Source organism: Hibiscus syriacus, unplaced genomic scaffold (genome assembly GCF_006381635.1).
Source record: "Hibiscus syriacus cultivar Baekdansim isolate YM2019G1 unplaced genomic scaffold, ASM638163v2 tig00110511_pilon, whole genome shotgun sequence".
Classification (NCBI taxonomy): Eukaryota; Viridiplantae; Streptophyta; class Magnoliopsida; order Malvales; family Malvaceae; genus Hibiscus; species Hibiscus syriacus.
Window position 1 is genome coordinate 1,047,958 of NW_024062767.1, and position 17,048 is coordinate 1,065,005.

The window sequence follows — 17,048 nt, forward strand, 5'->3', positions numbered from 1 at the left end:
ATTTACAAATTACTCCCACTATTTTATTCAAAATTAAAAACCTTCTCTGTTTTAATTTCGGAAAAATTCAACAAAACATTTTCTAGTGGGTGAGGATCCATAATACATCAATTTCCTAAATCAACTTTGGCTTTTCTTTTAGGATTGTGATTATTTAGGTAAGTAACACTTTACTAGTTACATCTCATGTAACTCCTCCTTTTGGTGAACAACTCTTGTTCAAGTCATCTCATGACTCATCATTGTTCATTTTAATATTAGGCCCTTATTGATCTCATCAATATTCATTCTTATTTTATCATTTGATACATTGCATACATAACAGATATAGCAATAAATAATATGCAATGGTTATAGCCCAAAAAAATGACTAAGGTGGCCCATCCCAAGCCAATGGGAGAACCAAAAAAACCCTAAAGCCTAAGACTACTCTCTAGGTATCTTCTCGCCATTCTTATCCTCCTTGTGAATCTTCATAGGATTACAATTTTAAAAGAAACTCGTTTTACATACGAGGGAGTAAGATGAGAAGAGAAATACAACTGAGATATAGAAAGGCACGGCTAGCAGACCGTATTTCAAATTAAACCATTGTAAAATTGAACAAGGGCTATAACAATGCATGTCAAACATCGTGCAAAGCATCATATATACACGTTGTTACGCCTTTGTTAAAAATGTTAATATGGGCCTTTAATTTGTATTGTTGATGAAAGGTTAAGGGGCGGAGCCCCTTGCGGGGTCTAGAATCGTGCTTTTGGGATTTTCAATCCTAAAAGTTTTCTGCATCGGAACAACCATTGTTCCACTGCCAAACGTGATCTGCTATCGCCTTCCCAAGGATCATTATGTCAATAATTGACATATGGATTTCGTAAAATCCTTGCAGCAACAAATAGATTGAAAATAGATTAACAAATTAATATATTAACCATTGCAGTTATCGATTCGATTAATGATATCATGTATATTTGCCGAAAACGATAAAACTAAAACATGCATCTCATATATATCACATCAACAAAGAATTTAACCCGAATTCAGATCGTACAAATATTATTTAATTAATTCAAATTAAATATACATTAAAGACTTATAATCTGAATTACAATATTTAATGTTTATTTAAAAACTTATTTAATTATTTCGAATTAAATATTAATTAAAAGAGTTGTAATCTAAATTATAATTCTTTTAATGCTTACTTACTATATTCGGGATAATTAAAATCATATGTATATCAAATATATATCTTAACTCTAGATATATTTTAGTAACATACAACAAATTGAACATCTTTGCTCATTTCAATCCTAGGGCGTGACCTTGTAGGTTCTTGTAACATTAGTAGTAATTATTAGAAGAATTCTAATATTACATACAATGAGTGACATCCAGTAATATATCATTGTCACCTAAGTTACAAGAAATTGTGATTTGACATATCATCTTCGTGATTAACTCTTTTATGTATTACATCCTTTTGTCCTTTATATCTAGAATAGGCACAAGTCTTAGAATAGTCACACTTGTATAACCCATCTATTGTTTCTTGATATCTAGAGTATACTATAATTAATAAATATGATATCATATATCAACTTATTCGAGCATGGCCATGCATTTCTAGTCTCACTCAATCAAGTGGTCTGTGATATATTTCCTATTACGTAGGAAGGACAAATCCTATCTTAACCATATACACCCCACTACATATATTGAAATATATTCAATAAAAGTCTTTATAGTGAAACCAGTTACGGAGCATGTTTAATTGTATCAAAACATACAACAATATATGTTGGGATGACATTGATCTCAAGTATGAGGATCATACATATAATCATCACCATGAGCAATGTTATGATCGTTATATAATAATCTAAGACATATGCTCATGATGGGTCAATCCAATACATTGTTCTCTAAAAATATATTCATGTATCAATTCTAGTATCTCTATGTCAATGACAACCTCCTTGTCATCAATCAATAACATGTTTTTCTTAAGCGTATTATTATTATTCGTGCCCATAATAATGCTAGACTATGGATCTTTTAATAATGTTATTATATGGACTTTATTATCTTTCAGTTTATGATTAAACACAAACACATAACTAAAAATAATAGTGGCAATGCCTTTATACAATAAAATCAGTAAATAAATATATTATTACAGTCATCATATGATTGGTCTTTGGGCATACTCTAACAATCTCACTCTAGTACTAAGACTAATCACTCACATATCTAATACCGAGTGACTCACTGTGACGATCATGCCTCTGCTGTGTAGAGGCTTTGTCAAGGGAACAACAATGTTGTCATCCGTGTGTACTCTTCATATTTCCATATCTTCTCGATCTATGATATCTCGAATGAGATGAAAATGCCTAAGAATATGTTTGGATTGTTGATGAGATATAGGTTCCTTTTCTTGTGCAATGGCTCCATTATTGTCACAACGGAGTTCTATAGCATCCGATATGTTGGGAACAACCCCTAATTCTAATATGGACTTCTTGATCCAAACAACCTCTTTTGTTGCTTCACTGGCTGCAATGTATTCAGCCTCTGTTGTAGAATCACTTATTGTGTCTTGCTTCGAACTTTTCCAGTTCACAGCATCTCCATTAAGACAAAACACAAAACCCGATTGTGATCGTGAGTAATCATTATCAGTTTGGAAGCTGGCATCAGTATAACCTTTTATACTATGCTTTTCCTCCCCTCCATAGACAAGAAATTTATCCTTAGTTCTTCTTAAGTATTTAAGGATATTTTTAACCGCAACCCAATGATTTTCACCAGGGTTCACTTGATACCGACTCGTCGTGCTTAAAGCATACGATACATCTGGTCGAGTACATATCATGGCATACATGATAGAACAAATAGTCGAAGCATATTGAATCTTATTCATCCGTTCTCTTTCTTGTGGAGTTGAAGGACACATTTCCTTCAAAAGAGAAATACCATGTCTCATAGGCAAAAATCCTTTCTTGGATTATTCCATACTGATCCTTTTCAGCACTTTGTCTATATATGTACTTTGACTCAGACCTAGAAGTTGTCTTGATCTATCTCTATAGATCTTAACTCCTAAGATATACGCTGCCTCACCCAAAGTTTTCATAGAAAAACAACTACCTAACCAAGTCTTAACAGACTGTAAAGTAGGTATATCATTTCCTATGATGAGTATGTCGTCTACATACAAGATTAGGAAATAAACAATGTTCCCACTAGCCTTCTTATAAACACAATGCTCATCTTCATTTCTGATAAAACCAAACTCTTTGATTGCATCATTGAAACAAAGATTTCAGCTTCGAGAAGCTTACTTTAGTCCATAAATGGACCTCTTTAGCTTACAAACCTTTCCATCATTTCCTGGAATGACAAAACCTTTTGGTTGTGTCATATAAAAATCCTCTTCAAGTTTTCCATTAAAGAAAGTGGTTTTGACGTCCATTTTCCAGATTTCATAATCATTGAATGCAGCTATTGCGAGCAAGATCCGAATGGACTTAAACATAGCTACAGGGGAGAATGTTTCGTCATAGTCTACACCATGAACTTGTCAAAAACCTTTAATGACTAATCGCCCCTTGTATGTTTGTACATTACCATCCATGTCGGTTTTGTTCTTAAAAACCCATTTACACCCTATAGGTTTGATCCCTTCAGGTGGTTCAACCAAAGTCTATACTTGGTTTATTGACATGGAATCCATCTCAGATCTCATGGCTTCAAGCCATTTCTCAAAGTCCGGGCTAGACACTGCCTCTTGATAAGTCTTGGGCTTATCTTAATCCATAAGAAGAACATCTCCATGTGTCGTAATGAGAAATCCAAATCTCTCAGGTGCACGACGTTCTCTTGTGGATCTACATAGTGGTTGTGTTTCTAAATCTGTTGAATGCTTCTCAACAACTTGTGAAACATGCTCAACTTCAGGTTTATTTATTTGTTGTTCTTGAACTTCTCCAAGTTCAATATTTCTACCATTCCATTTCTTTGAGAGAAATTCTCTTTTGAGAAAAACTCATGTTCGAGCAACAAACACTTTGTTCTCATTAGGGTTGAAGAAATAGTATCCCTCAGTTTCTTTAGGATATCCAACAAATATACACTTATGAGATTTAGGTTCGAGCTTTGTAGACATCTGATGTTTTCTATAAGCTTCACAACCCTAAATCTTCATAAAAGACATATTAGGATGTTTCCCAGTCCATATCTCGTATTGTGTCTTTTGAACTGATTTAGATGAAATAATATTTAGTGTGAAAGCGGGTGTTTCAAGTGCATGTCCCCAAAAAGAAGTTGGAAGATCACTATGACTCATCATCGATTGAACCATGTCTAACAGTGTTCGATTCCTTCTTTCAGAAATCCATTCCACTGTGGTGTACCAGGTGGTGTAAGCTATGAGACAATCCCACATTCTTTTAGGAGTTCATCAAGCTCTATGCTTAAGTATTCTCCACTTCGATCTAATCAAACTGCCTTAATACTCTTGCCTAGTTGATTTTGTACTTCATTTTTAAATTCCTTAAACTTTTCAAGGGCTTCAGATTTATGGTGCATAAGATAAATATACCCATAATGACTAAAGTCATCGGTGAAAGTAATGGAATCCACCTCTGGCTTGTGTATTCATTGGTTCACATACATGACTATGTATTAACCCCAATAAATCACTTGCTCGATCACCTTTACTATTAAAATGAGTTTTAGTCATTTTTCCCAACAAGCAAGATTCCAATACATCATATTATTCGAAAACAAATGAATCTAAGAATCCACCTTTATGGAGTTTTGATATGCATTTCTCACTTATATGGCCTAAACGACAATGCCAAAGATAAGTTTGATTCGAGTCATTTGTTTTTGATCTCTTAGTATTTATGTTATAAATGGTATTTTCTTGATCCAAAATATAGGGACCATTAACCAATTACGCTGAACCATAAAAAAACCATCGAGATAAAAAGAACAACAAGTATTCTTAATAATAATCTCAAAACCAATCTTGTCCAAACAAGAAATAGAAATAATGTTCTTAGTCAAACTAGGCACATAATAACAATCCTCTAAATTTAAATCAAGTCCACTAGGCAAAGATAAAACATATGTCCCTATAGCTAATGCAACACCTCTTGCTCCATTTCCCACTCGTAAGTCCACGTCTCTTTTAGCCAGATTCCTTCTCTTTTACAGTCCCTGTACAAAAGTACAAATATGAGAACCATAACCGGTATCTAATACATAAAAAGTAGATGTTAACAAATTAACATTAATAACATAAATACCTGAAATGAATGTTCCGTTTGCTTTTGCCTTCTTGACCTCTTCAAGGTAAACATGGAAGTTTCTCTTCTAGTGTTCGGTCTTACCGTAATGTAAACATTTTCCTTCCTTGATAGCTCCCCCTTTGGGTTTCAATGCATTTTTCCCTTTTGGTTTGGTCTTACTATGCCTTAGACTTTGCCATTACCTTTTTCTTTCCCTTTTCTTTGTCCTTGTGGACCATCGGAATGGGCTTAGGTCCAACCTTTTTCATGTTACTTTTAACAAATCGTAACATGCCAGGTAATTGTGGAAAAGTCTTGTTAATTTCATTCATGTTGAAATTAAGGACAAATTGGCTAAAGCTATCTAGAAACGATTACAGGATAACATCGGTAGCCAATTAATCTTTGAGAGGAAATCCCATCTTTTCCAACGTTTGGATGTACCCCATCATCTTGATGACATGAGCTCCTACAGGAGTTCCCTCTGCCATTTTTCATTGAAATAGAGCTTTAGAGGTCTCATATCTCTCTTGTCGTGCTTGCCCTTCATATATTTCTTTGAGATTTTGAATCATCTTATATGCAACCATGTCTCCATGTTGCTTCTGAAGCTCAAGGGTCATGGTGACAAGCATTAGACATTCAACATCTAATATATCATCCATATGTTTCTTGAATTTTTCTTTGTCAGCTCTTGAAGCATTAGTTGCCGGTTCATCAAGAACAGGATCTTGAATGACATATTCCTTCCTTTCCTGTTTGAGAATAATTCTCAAATTACGAAACTAGTCAAGGAAGTTTATGCCATTAAGTTTATCCTTCTCAAGAAGTGATCACAATGATAAAGTGTTGTTTTCCATTAAATCTAAAACAATGGAAATATTAAATTAAGTAAATTTACCGAATTATAATTTATAAATAGGACTTTATTTACAAATTACTCCCACTATTTTATTCAAAATTAAAAACCCTCTCTATTTTAATTTCGAAAAAATTCAATGAAAATTTTTCTAGTGGGTGAGGATCCATAATACATCAATTTTTGCTAAATCAGCTTTGGCTTTTCTTTTAGGATAATGATTATTTAGGTAAGTAACACTTTACTAGTTAGATCTCATGTAACTCCTCATTTTGGTGAACAACTTTTGTTCAAGTCATCTCATGACTTATCCAAATATTTTACCTCTAGGTTTCTAATCCTATTAGAATAACCTAGCTAAGTTATTACCAATATTTAACAGGTGAATATCACTTGCTTATTCTTCGCATTTAACCAAGATAGATTTATGTGCCAATGCTTTGGCAAAGGCCAAACAATATCGATCGAAACCTTAACGAGGGTAAATATTGGACGGTTAAGTTAACTTAGATTATAAAGAGGGATTTGCGTAATTATCTCATCATTGTTCGTTTTAATATTAGGCCCTTATTGATCTCATCAATATTCATTCTTATTTTATCATTTGATGCATTGCATACATAACAAATATAGCAATAAATAAGATGCAATGGTTATAGCCAAAAAAATGACTAAGGTGGCCCATCCCAAGCCAATAGGAGAACTAAGAGCCCTAAAGCCTAATATTACTCTCTAGGTATCTTCTCTCCATTCTTCTACTCCTTGTGAATCTTCATAGGTTTACAATTTTAAAAGAAATTCGTTTTACATACGAGGTAGTAAGATGAGAAGATAAATACAACAAAGATATAAAAAGGCACGGCTCGAAGACCGTATTTTAAATTAAACCATTGTAAAGTGAACAAGGGATATAACCATGAATGTCAAACACCGTGCAAAACAAACATATCATATATATATACACGTTCTTAAGCCTTTTTTAAAAAATTAGTATGGGCCTTAAATTTGTATTGCAGAGCCCATAGCACGCATCGGCCTTCGCAACGACCTTTGTTCCACTACCAAAGGCGATCTGCTATCGCACTCTCACGGATCATCAGTTCAATGATTGACATATGGATTTCGTAAAATCCATGCAGTAACAAATAGATTGAAAAATATATTAACAAATTAACATATTAATCGTTGTGGTTATCGATTCGAACTAACATATTTACCGAAATCGATAAAACTAGAACATGCATCTCATACATATCACATCATCTAAGAATTTCACTCGAATTCAGATCGTACAAGTGGCTCTGATACCACTGTTGGGACCCTTGTCGCACCCCATGGCAGAGCGAAAACAAAACTCGACGGTCTCATCAACAATCCAAGTACTAAAATCGAAATCGGGAGGAATGGATGCGAATACTTATAATGGGTTCCTTGAAAAACAACAAGAACAGCAGTAAATACTGGTGGTGTAGATCAGTTCGAATCATAAACCTCCACGAAATCACTTCTCAGCCTCTACTCAGTTCACCTGATTGAGAGCAATATTTCTTTACCCCAAAACTGTTTTGAGAGAAAACGGTTGAAGGTTTATATGTGTGTCTTCAAAAAATGGTTGCTAGACCTAACACACGCTTTTATATCCACTACCCTAACATCTTAGGGTTTTCAAAGTTATTCGAATTAATAATAAAATATTATTTAATTAATTTAATTAAATATACATTAAAGACTTATAATCTAAATTATAATCTTTATTGTTTATTTAAAACCTTATTTAATTATTTCGAATTATATATACCAATTAAAAGAGTTGTAATTTAAATTACATTCTTTTAATTCTTACTTACTATATTCAGGATAATTAAAATCATATGTATATCAAATATACATATCATAACTCTAGATATATTTTAGTAACATACAACAAATAGTATATTTTTGCTCATTTCAATCCTAGGGTGTGACCCTGTAGGTTCTTGTAACGTTAGTAGTAATTATTACAACAATTATAATATTACATACAATGAGTGACATATAGCAATATATCATTGTCACCTAAGTTACAAGAAATTATGATTCAACATATCATCTTCGTGATTAACTCTTTTTTGTATTACATCTTTTTATCCTTTATATCTAGAATAGGCACAAGTCTTAGAATAGTCACACTTGTATAGCCCATCTATTATTTCTTGATATCTAGAGTAGACTATAATTAACGAATATGATATTACATATCAACTTATTCGAGCATGTCAATGCATTTCTAGTCTCACTCAATCAAGTGGCATGTGATATATTTCCTATTATGTATGAAGGACAAATCCTATCTTAACCATATATACCCCACTATACATATCGAAATATATTCAATAACCGTCTTTATGGTGCAACCAGTTACGGAACATGTTTAAATGTATCAAAACATATAACAATATATGTTGGGATGACATTGATCTCAAGTCTGAGGATCATACATATAGTCATCACCATGAGCAATGTTATGACCGTTACATAATAATCCAAGACATATGCTCATGATGGGTTAATCCAATACATTGTTCTCTAATAATATAATCATGTATCAATTCTAGCATCTCTATGTCAATGACAACTCCTTATCATTAATCGATAACATGTTAGTCTTAAGCGTATTATTATTGTTTATGCCCATAATAATACTTGACTATGGATCTTTTAATAATGTTATTATATGGACTTTATTATCTTTCTATTTATGTTAAACACAGACACATAACTGAAAATAATTGTGGCAAATCCTTTATTCAATAAAATCGGTAAATAAATATATTATTACATTCATCATATGATTGGTCTTTGGGCATACTCTAACACAATCTCTACCTCAAATTCAAACACTGACATCTACCATTGAACTAAGTCGAGAAAATACTTCTTTCTTGTGTTCGTATACTACGATCACAAAAACTTTTGCCTGAACAGCTCCAGAAAACATAACCATGTCAACCTATCCTCTGTGACACTCCTCCTAATTGTCGTCCACGAACGATGTGCATTACCCTGCATAAATAATGCAACAGAACCTAAGTTTTCATCATTAGAGTAACCCATCTGATTCAAGATCTTCACCATAATCTCCAGCTAGTCCTCAATGAATATAGGCTTAGTTCGACGAGCACCACAGAACTCTTTGGCACCAAATTCCCTCAAACGCTATAATAAAAACCCTTTACCCACTAAAGCTAGCACAAGAGCAGTGTAATATTAGGGACTACTTGGTGGAAGGCACCGATAATCGCCTCAATTAATAAATCAATTGGAGGATTCGAGTATGGAGCCATAAGCGGGGTCCATTACTACCACCTCAGATCTCTATTACAATAACTCTATTAGTAGGACATTAACCCTCTATAACACCTACAATAGCACGAAGTGATGCCATAAAAAACAAGGTTAAACACTACACATTTAAACAACGTAAGGAAAGAAGGGTATTGGTGATCAGGGCAAGACCTACATAAATTTCCAAATAAAACACAAAAATGTGGTTCTCATTTTCTTACAACGATACAAAAACATACAATATCGTCAACATAGCTCTGATACCACTAAATGTAACACCCCATAGCTGGTCACAAAAAACCACCCGGGTACCTGAGTGTATATTAGAATCTTAACTTGTCGGACATAATAAAAACCCTAACATGCATACTATGTAGAAGCATTCAAATTTAAAACATACATGATGAACCAAATGACAGGGAATAAAAACCAACAATTTAACATCACTTAAACAATCGATGCATTGCAAGATATACATTAGTACTCAAGTAGGGGTAAATCAGTAATTTTACATTATCCAAAAAGGTTAATTAGAAATACTAATTTAAGTCTACCAATATTCTCTATTAATCATTTGTTAGTGGAATGTAAAATTCCAGATTAATTAGACACTAAATAAGGATCTAATTGAACATGTTTTTTAAGGACTAAAACATAAATAATCCAAAAGTTACAAAAGAATAACAAACATACAATTGACACCTTTATTATAAAATTAAGTATAATTAAGAGTGAAAAAACAAGTGTCATCAAATTCCAAGTTATGGTTTAATATTAATTAGCAATTCAATTTCTGGACCAATTTGAACTTAAATAAACATCTTAGGGTTGAACTAAGACTTAGGGACACTTAGGACCTTTAATAAACACAATTTTAGCATTTTTCATCGAGCACGCAACAAAGGGATTGATTCTTTTTCATGGGGGACCGATTATTTGTAAAATAGTGAGTTTGGATCGATATTTTGAAGCAAGTGGTTGATCCTTTTGGGAATGGATCAATCCTTTTCCCTAAGGAATCAATCCTTTTTTTGGAAAAGGGCAAAATTCTCAAGAACATGCATAAATAGGATACCAAAATTTCACATAATTAATCTTAGGGACTAGATACATGCTTGGACACTCTCATACCACATCATACATGTTATAATACACTTTTAGCATGCTTTATAACACATGTCTACACATCATACAAGGATCCAACATCAAAAGTCAAACATTGCATAAAAATCACTTTTTGAAAAAGTCACCTAGTCCAATTATGCATTTTGGGTCATTTCATGCATCATATGAGTCTAACATATTTAATACACTTAGTGATACTTGTCTATGCACTCCAACCACTTCATTAAGGCATATTTCAACATTTGACCAATTTGGCACTTAAACTACACATTCATATTAATTCAATATCTTTAACAACAAAATCAAATCAACAACATACTTCATTACAAATCTTAAGTCCAATTAACATGCCATATTTATTACAACTCAACCATTCAGTGTTCATCTAAGTTCCCAGTGGTTATCACATTGCCATTTTATGTAATCAAACCAGATACACTTTGTTTATTAATGCCTTGCTTAATTACACTAAATGCTTGCTCCTTTCCTCTGACTCAACCACTAATCCTCTAAAAAAGTTTTAAACAATGAGTGTGAGCTGAAGGCCTAGTGAATAACTATCATTCTAAGTGATGCTCCCATCAAAGCTTAAGGAAAGCCCTATATACATTAACTCCTCACTTGTTTTTACCTCAATAATCATGCCATCATGTCATGCTTTCATATTCATCTAATGCATCATAAATGTACAAAAAATCCAAAATATATGCATGTTTCTCATCATTATATATTTGCAGCAAACTACGTGCACACATGCACAATTTCCTTTTTGGAAAGGTCACACACATTCACACATAATTTTCATTTAAGATCAAAGGCCTTTTATTTAAAATACAACTCACTCAATCTATAAACAAACTTTATACAACTCCCCTTTATTTGTGGACTCACTTAGGTCCTAAGCCACGTGATTTGGAACAAAGTTCAACGCACCAACCTTACCTCACATAACCCTTTGTTTATAAAAGTATAGAAAATCATAGAGTACTTTTTCCTAGGCATGCCTTTCATATCCAAAAGTCCCATTGAGAACAAATAGTGAATTAATCCAAGTACACATAAATGGTTATCAAATGATGCATAGATTATACACATAACTTTCAAAATACATTTTGAAACACTTATAGGAATTGGTTGTTATGATCAACCTTATATGGACAGTAAGTTGCTCACTCATCCATGGATAGTGAAGTTGTTCCACTCATCCTTAACACATTCATATATAAACATTTTGCAAAATACACTTTCAAAACCAATATGTGTCACTTGCAACACATATTCAATACACATACCAATATTCACATTTCATAATACATTCCATTTCAATCATATGCATCAATATAAGATCACTTGTACCAGAGTTCAAGCTAAGATAAATTCCCTAAACTACACATTTTTTACCCTTGAACATGTTCATCCTCTAAGAATGAGAGTCACCTTTGTTGTCCACTAACCGAAATTGCTTCTAAACACTTAGCAAACGATCACCAAAACACGAGGCGTCAATTTCCCTTAATTATGAACACATTAAACACTTCAAAAAGAAAAAAAACGCATCAAGAACACATCCAAAATAGAGCATAATTTTATGATTCCAAAACAGAGCAAAAAGACCAAAATTACCGAAAACCTTACTGAAATGAATCTCTAAGCCTTCGATCCAATAGAAACTACTTCTCATAAAAAATAACTAATCAAGAAAAACTAATATCAACAACTAAAATCATCTAAAAACCTCACAAATGACATCAATTAACATTAATTCTCGGATTTCCGAAAAATGAAGAAATCATGCTTGTTTTGAAGAATTCTTTATCCAAATCTAATGTAATTGAAAAACTAATTTGGTATGATTATAATGACATAATAAACACCTTAACAAAAACAAGAAAACCTTGAAAACTGATCATGAAAAATAGCACATTAAATACCTCCAAAAATCAAGTGTAATTCACAAACTTCTCTTTAAAAGAATCGATCAATTAAAATAATGAAAACATTGGATCAAAAATTATTGAAGCAAAAAAAGGAACCAAGGAATAGAAAATACCTTGCTGCAAAAAGAAGATGAAGAGATGAAGAAGATCAACAATGGCAACACCAAGAAATAAAAGAGAAGATGATAAGAAGAATGGAAATTGGATCAATCTCGATTGAAGAGGGAAAATCAAGATGAAATGAATAAAAATCTATCAAAAAATAAATAGGAATTTAAGAAGAAGATGTCTAGCCATGAGAGAGATTTTGGGAGAATTTGGAGAGAATTACATAAGTGTTTGGATAAAAGAATGAAGAGAACGAATAATAAAAATTAGGAATAAAAAATGAGAAAGAATTGGGAGAATGAATCTAGCTAGGAAATTGGAAAAAATGAGATGAAAGATAAAATTAAAATTGGAGGGAAAATCCATCCACACAGGCTTTGGTAAAACTAGCTTCAAAGATTTTGATTTGCGATCCTTTTACATTTTAGTCACTAAAATCAACATTTTTAATTTATTCAATTTAGTCACTTACTAAATATTTATTTTATTGTCACAAAAATAATAATTAATATTTTAATATTCATTTAAACACTTAATACTAATATTTACAATTTTAAAAAACCAAAAATATTATTTTTATCAGAAGTTTTAGAAATCACCCGACTACCGACCAAAACTACTAACCCAGACTTTGAGACGTTACAACTTTCTCCCCTAAAAAGAATTTCATCTTGGAAATTAATTTAATCGAACAACTGTGGATATGGAGCTCTCATTGACTCCTCTGTCTCCTACATCGCTTCCTAGGTATTGAGGTTACACCACAATACCTTCTTTAACAGAACTGACTTGTTCCGAAGAACTTTAACATCGCTAGCTAAGATCTTAACTGGATCCTCCTCATATGAAATATCATCACAAACCTCGACATCATCTATCATGACGACATACAGAGGATTTGATCGATACTTACACAACATTGACACATGGAACACATCATGAATATGCTCAAGCTTCAACGACAATCTTAGATGATACGTAACAAGACATACGTGCTCTAAAACCTCATATGGTCCTATAAACCTCAGACTAAGCTTACCCTTACACCCAAAATGCAACACCTTCTTCTAAGGTGAAACCTTCAAGAACACAAAATCACCCACAACATACTCAATCTCGCGATGCTTCAAATCAACATAAGAATTATGCCAATCAAAAGCAACGTTTAAACCTCACTTAACCTTATCTTCCATCTCATGAATAGATCTGAACCAAAAACATGCCTCTTATTCAACTCAGACCAACATAATGGAGTACGACACTTACGCCCATACAATGCCTCAAACGGAGTAATTTGAATACTTGAATGATAACTATTATTATACGTGAACTCTACCAACGACAAATAATGATCCCAAGAACCACTAAAATCTATAATACAAGCCCGAAGCATATCCTCCAACACTTGAATCACACACTCCAAATGACCATCTTTCTACGAATGATAAGTCATACTAAGATTAAGCCTTGAACCCAAAGCCTCATTTTAACTCTTTCAAAACCTTGGCGTAAAACGTGGTTCCCGATCCAAAATAATCAACAAAGGAACAACATGCACCTACACTATCTCAGCTATATATAACTCCACTAACCTCTACAACAAAAATGTCGTATGCATCAAATTAAAATGTGCACTCTTAGAAAATAATCGACAATCACCCAAATAGAGTCCTTCTTTGAAGGCATCAACGACAAACTCATAACAAAATCCATCGTAATAGGATCCCACTTCTATTATGGAATAGTAATCTGCTGCAGTAAACCCGAAGGACATTGATGTTCGGTCTTCACACACTGACAAACCAAACATCGCCCTACAAACTCAACAATTGCATGCTTTAATCCCGCACACCAAGAAAACTATCAAAAATATTGATACATCTTCATACCACCCGGATCATCGTAAATGGTCCACTATGTGCCTTCAAAAGAATATCTTGCCTGAAATTCAAATTAGCAAGCACATATAACCCACCCCAAAAAAACAAAACACCCTCAAAATTCAATGAGAAATCACCACCAGAACCCTTTCGCACAAACTGAAGCTTTACTTTCAACTTCCTATCACTAGATTGCAAATAATGAATACGCTAGGACAACATAGACTTAATCTGCAATTTTTCAACTAAAGCACAATCCTCGGACACACTCAATCTCGTAAACAAATCTTGTGAGTAACCCATCGACTTACGACTCAAAGCATCAATAATAACATTCTCTTTCCTCGAATGATACTCAATCGAGATATCAAAATCCTTTAACAACTCAACCCAACGCCTCTATCTCAAATTCAACTCTTTCTAAGTGAGGAGATATTTGAGACTTTTCTAATCAGTGTAAATGAGACCCCTCTTCCTATACAAGTAGTGATGCCAAATCTTTAGTGCAAACACTACCACAACCAATTCTAAGTCATGAATGAGGTAGTTACACTCATACTACCTCAATTATATCGACGCATAAGTAACTACCCTACCATCTTGCATCAACACACACCCAAGACTGGTAATAGATGCATCAATAAACACCACAAAATATTTCCCCAACTCCGGTTGCATCAAAACATGAGCCTCCTAACACCAAATTCAACTTTTCAAAACTCCTTTGCCTCACTTTCGTCCACTCAAACTTAACCGTCTTTTGTAACAACTTCATTAAAAGAGAAACAATAAGAGAAAAACCTTCCATGAAATGACGATAATACCCAACTCACACTTTGAGAACTTCGCATACAACTACTTCTTCCGTAGCACTTGTAAAACAATCCTCAGATGTGAATCATGTTCTTCCTCAGAACTCGAATACACAAAGATATCATCGATGAACACCACCATAAAACAATTATGATACAGATGAAACACACAATTCATCAAATCTATGAAAGCAGCAGGTTATTCTTCAACCGAAATGGTATAACCAAAAACTCATAATGACCATAGCGCGTCCTAAAAGTAGTCTTCATCGTGTCTGGCTCACTGACCTTCAACTGAGAATACCCATAACACAAATAATTCTTAGAAAACATATTAGCACCTCGAAACTAGTCAAACAAGCCATCGATCATTGGTAAAAGATACTAATTCTTGATCGTCAACTTGTTCAACTACAAATACACATTGTACTGTCCTTTTTCTTTACAAAAAAAAAAAAATTGGAGCACCCAATGGAGAAATACTCAGATTAATGAAACCATGATCCAATAGTTATTACAATCATGCATTCAAGTCCTTAGGTTCCATACGATAAGGAGCAATAGATATAAGAGTCAAATCGGTATAAGTCTCGATGCGAAACTCTACCTCACGATCTGATGGCAAACCCTAAAACTCTACAGGGAAAAATTAAGAAAATCCTTAACTTCTCGAATATCTTGTACATGCAATTCTCTTCCACCTGGGTTAAAAACATAGGCCAAAAATGCCTCACAACTGAGACTAAATATCCTACTCGCATCCAACGCTGAAACAACATTGGAAAGAAACTATGGCGTTTTCCCGAAAACCACAAGCTCCACTTCATTTGACTTTTTCAAGATCATGGGAGAAGTGAAGCAGATAGAGGACTGATACGAGTATAGAACGAGGGTTATATAATCCAATCAAATTCACAATAATTAATAAACCACAAATTTAGAAAATTACTCATCCTAATAAATATTACATAGGATACGATTGATTCTTACATAAGCATGGCTGTAATTCCGAGTAAACTTTAAACCTTAGAAGCCAAGATCGCAAAGACCATAGTAAGACACAAATTTCTAAAACACTTTGCTAAGTCTGATTGAAAGAACATAGTTTTTACGATTAGAAACATGTATAGTGGCATTAACATTACCTAATAAAATCTATAGAAAGTGGATAGAGCCTACAATATGTCCAAGAAGATCTCATAGAACCTTTCTTTTCACAATATTGAGACTAACATAAAAAATAGTGGTAAGAGAACAAGCACCAAACTGTTTACATCGTAGTTAAAAATAAATGAACTAAAAGTGGTTAAAAATAATCATCACTCAATACCTTTATATGGTATTGATACTTAACCTGGGGTATCGATACTTTCCCTAGTATAGGTACAAAAAATAGCCCCGAAAGTTCCCCAAAATACCTTTAGTATCAATGCCATATATTTAGTATTGATACTCTTTCATGTAGTATCGATACTCCCTTGAATATCAATACCAAAATTAGCTTCAAAATGACCCAAAAATACCGTTTGTAATTTTAATGGAATATATCAGTACTCCCCTCTACAATATTAGTACTACCCTTATAAAGTAGTCTAATTGGACCCAGAATATGAACAATATCGATATTGTTAATACATTATCGATACTAAAACCTAGAAATACATTATTTAGCATGAGAAACACCCCTAAACTCACCTCAAATA